This window comes from Notothenia rossii (assembly GCF_949606895.1).
Source record: "Notothenia rossii genome assembly, chromosome: 8".
NCBI classification, from domain to species: Eukaryota; Metazoa; Chordata; class Actinopteri; order Perciformes; family Nototheniidae; genus Notothenia; species Notothenia rossii.
In genome coordinates this window covers 73575394-73580463 of record NC_136906.1, presented here as the reverse complement: position 1 = coordinate 73580463, position 5070 = coordinate 73575394, and positions in this window count along the sequence as shown.

Here is a 5070-nt window from a genome sequence, read left to right as displayed (position 1 = left end):
ATTTCTCTCAAATCTGGCAACAGGGTGATCGGGACATCCCTAGAAGCAAGTGCAATTATGGAGGGTGGAGATTTGGAGTATTTCATCCAAAATAATTTGACTAAACTTCCACTACAGCACCAACTAAAAATGAAATCTGATGACAGGCCAATGCCCAAACTGGAGCTGTGTACAGAGAGGAAAAAAGGAGCGAATCGGACGTTAAACTTTAAATAATAAACAGCGGATTTCTAACATTTGACATTTCATGTGACCGGACTGGGTCAGTTTCCAGGGCTGAATTTTAGTCCCAGTCCGCCCCTGCCCTGAAGTAGATACTTTCCAAATAAAATATCACTTCAAATAAGGCTTTAACCAATGCAACTGTTGAAGAATAAATGTCTGCCAAATTTGGGGGGAAAGGCCAAGTACAGCTGAGAGAAATCTGATGGGACGTGTTTGTTTGTGACCTGGTTCGCCCTGTGCTGCTCCCGGTCCTCCTGCAGCGATGTTCAGGCTGTTTGAGGCAGTGACTGCAGTCTGGGTGCAGAGGAGGAGGGCTTCACTGCAGAGGAGGCAGCAGATTAGTCATCTCTGCAACAGGTGGAAAATGAGTGGGCTGAATCACCTGGGGTTCCTTTCAAGGTTTGGCTACGGAGAGGAGTGTGTGATGCCTGAATTAAAGCCTGATCAGAGAGAGCTGGAGCCTGCTAGGTCTTTTTTTTTAGCCTTTGAGAGTTTATTTGCAAAGTGCTAAATGTGTTCTTTTGGGTTTGAACATGTTGAAGTTGTCTGTGTTTACATGTTAGGGCAATCCTGTGCTGATAGCCAGCAGAAAGCATCACAGCAGGATTGGACGATTACAAATCTTTCACAGGAGTTTTGACCCAAACTGTTTAGATGTAACTTTTTATTTTGCTGCCACTGTCTGCAACAAATCTTTGCATAGTAACAAACGATTCAAAATTGAGAATCAATACAGTGGAGCAACAGTAATATTGTGAGACAAAATTGTGTGTAGCCAATCTTAGAACATTTCCAAATGGCAAGTCAATATCAAATTATTTAATAAAAACATTTCTGTCAATCGTTCAAAAGTCTCTTTCCTGATTTAAGTTGCTCCAATGTGAGACAATGTATTAGAATGTATATGAATATATAATCGGGAGCATTTCAGCTGTATTAGAGCTGTATTAGATTAACAGTAACATGCTTATTCTAGTTGTAAGTGCACTGTCTTGATGGAGCATATGTGGGCAGGAAATAAGTGAGCAGAGGGTAGAGATGTCGATTCTTGTTCTGTTTTCTGTGACTATCTGCCTCGCCCTCTAGACCAGGGATCACCAACTACATTTGTCCAAGGGCCAAAATGTATCCAATAGACCCTTTCGCGGGCCAGCAATTTTTGAAAGTAATCAGAATACAGTTACAGTTACGTGTCTTAAAAACATATTCAGATTACTTTTGGAATGCTTTATTTTTCCATAACAGATGGGTATGTTTTGGTGAACAGGAGACACTTATTTTACTGTTTTAATTGCTTATCAAGAACTCAAAAACAACATCTTGGTATCATTCTGGACAGCTCCCTCTCATCTGCACCCCACATAAAAAACATCACCCGGACTGCATTCTTTGTACTGTCTTAAAACCTTTCCTTGGAATATGTTATGAATTGTAAGGTGTCCTTGGGTGCTTTGAAAGGCGCCCCTAAATAGAATGAATTATCATAATTATTTATTATCTGAAACGCTGTAATAACTTTTAAAACTGTTTCCAGTCACTTGTCCCGTGCATTCAGCAGCAGCAGGCCATTCACTTTGATTTGATCCCGTTATGAAATGTCATCATTTCGACAATAAAGAAATGCTACATAAACGTTATCTTGCACATTTTATTCAACCATCTCCGTTTCTAACTTTCAATATATTTTAAAAGAGATCTCTCTCTCTCATTTGCGTGAAAATCGGGAGGGTTGGCAAGTATGCATGGTGTAGAGTCATTACACTGTAAGTAGAATTAGAAATGTAAGACTTTTTGTTGTGATAGAAACAACAATCTGACCTGGAAAAGCTACAATAAATGAACCGAAAACATCACAAACCACGAGAGTATTAGAAAAGAAATGGTGTAAAAGATCTGTCACTATCACTGTATACCTTTGCAGATTACACTTCGATAGTGCACACAACATATTGACTTGAGATATTTATGTGAGAGTAAGGTCTAGTCTGTACATCGGAAGGTTGTCAACTTTTATTCTAACATGGCTTCATCTCCATTTAGACTGCTGCTATGTGACTGGACAAAACAAAACCTGTGTGTTTACCGGCAGCGCGTGGTCGTCCCTTTTCTTTCCCTTGTGTGTGTTGTGTGTGTGGACCCTTGAAGCTTTTATCCCACGCTCTCCAGCAGCCCACACACAGCTTCATGTCTCTGCTCTGCTCTTATCAGGCACTCAAGGAAAGAGTCAGAGAAAAGTCGAGGTGTTTTGTTCTTCAGAGGCACGGCTTTGAGGTTTGCTGTCATTCCAGATGCTAACAGTTCTTTCATCTGTCCATGTTACACTGTCTGCATGCATCACTGTCTTTGATGGCTGTGTGTATTCAGCTGACTGTCCTAATGACACACACTTTGTCATCTCCACTAATCACTAGTCACTTTGTATACAAGGAGAAGCATTTTGAAAAGCTCTGACTTTGAATGCCTCTTGAAAAAAGGGATTGATTCACTTCATACTACACTGAACAAAAATATAAATGCAACACTTTTGTTTTTGCTCCCATTTTTCATGAGATGAACTCAAAGATCTAAAACATTTTCTAAATACACAAAATAAGCATTTCTCTCAAATATTGTTCACAAATCTGAAAAAATCTGTGATAGTGAGCACTTCTCCTTTGCCGAGATAATCCATCCCACCTCACAGGTGTGGCATATCAAGATGCTGATTAGACAGCATGATTATTGCACAGGTGTGCCTTAGGCTGGCCACAATAAAAGGCCACTCTGAAACGTGCAGTTTTGCTTTATTGGGGGGGTCTGAAAACCAGTCAGGTTTAACCCTAACCCTAACCCTAACCCTAACATGTCACCCACTGACACATTAAAAAATGTTTTAGGGTTTAACCAGTCAGGTTTAACACTAACCCTAACCCTAACATGCTCACTATCACAGATTTTTTCAGATTTGTGAACAATATTTGACAGAAATTGTTATTTTGTGTATTTAGAAAATGTTTTAGATCTTTGAGTTCATCTCATGAAAAATGGGAGCAAAAACAAAAGTGTTGCATTTATATTTTTGTTCAGTGTAGAATAATTTAAAATACTTTCTGTAGGATTAATCTGATAACATTGCTACAGAATTGTATTATTTTGGTAATAAAGTGCAGGATAAAGACATCAAAAACACCTGTTTGACCCCCTTTCTTTTGCTGGATAGAGTTCACTCTTCTCTTCAGATGTAGGTCATGAGCAGCTGAGATGAGTTTCCCATATGCAGGATGTCTATAGAGCTCCTTTTTGCGTTGAAAGGCTCCCGTTAAAATGGTTTGTGTGCTGCAGGACGCCTGTGGAGGCACATCCAACTGGAAGGATTTCCTCGGGGCAGACCCAGAACACACACAGGGATTATACATCCCATCTGGCCTGGAAACGCCTGAGGATCGCCCAGCAGGAGGTAGAGGAAGGAGCCAGGGAGAAGAAGGGCATCTGGGCTACTTTGCTTTCTCTGTAACTGCACCACCACCCAGTAGTAGCAGAAAATGTTTGTTTTATCTTCAAGCAAATGTTCTCAGGCTCACCAAGGGGCTTGGTAGGTGTCATGTTATTCTTTAAAGCCACACATTTATTTGTGTACAAGTTGTGATAGAGACTTGGCCCATATCATTTTATGAGTAGCTTTCTTAAGGACATTTGTATTTGTGTGAGTTCATGTCCTGAGAAGAGTAAGTGGGGCAACTCCCTTCCAACCAACCAACCAACCACACACACACACACACACACACACACACACACACACACACACACACACACACACACACACACACACACACACACACACACACACACACCCACACCCACACCCACACACACACACACACACACACACACACACACACACACACACACACACACACACACACACAGACTCCCAGTGGGATCTCCTCTTCCTGTTTACTGTTACTCAATAATTCAGTTGGTCCAGAGTGGAGACTGTAGTAGACATGTTGTGTGTGCGCGCGCGTGTGTGAGTGTGTGTGTGTGTGTGTGTGTGTGTGTGTGTGTGTGTGTGTGTGTGTGTGTGTGTGTGTGTGTGTGTGTGTGTGTGTGTGTGTGTCAGGCCAGAGTGCTCCATTAGTATCAATGTTGTTTTTGACGACAGTTAGCTGGTAAGTGCATGTATTGATTGTGAGCATATCGGCGTCCAATTTTTCCATTTGCACATTAAACGTCAGAAGACAGTGAGATATACAGAGACAACTGGCTTTTGAAGCTTTTGAAGCACCCTGTTATTTTCACTTGAATTAGAGCAGCTAATATTTTTAGCCTCCCCAGTCCGCATCAGTGAAATAAACGCCCCGAACCTCTGTCAACAAGCTGTGAGTTGACACGCTTAATCTGATCTGTGGTTGAATGCCCTCACTGTACAGTGTAGAGAGAGGAGTATAATCCCTTCTAACTACAGTACCCAGTTTTCCTCCCTCAGTACATCATTGCATCAGATACTCTGATGTGCTTCAGCGCGCGGCCAAACGTTTCCATCAGCTCAGAGTTTATCTGCCGCCTCGGAGATGCTCAACATGAGAAATAAGGAGAGTTTATACTAGGAACAGAGAAAGAGGTGAATGTGGGAAAAGTAAAAGACAAATATTAGTTGAGATGTTAATTGATTTTGTCGCACAAGGAGAAGAGTCTAATATTTTACCATTCAATGGATATTACAAAGTATCTGAGTGCATTTGTTCCACAGTTTCAAAGTGATTTTCTCTATTCATTTGACATATTAAGTGTTCATTACTGTGCATTGTCCTTGCCAAATAAACGATTAAATAAATAAATAAAATGAAATAAAAGCCTTTTAGAAGC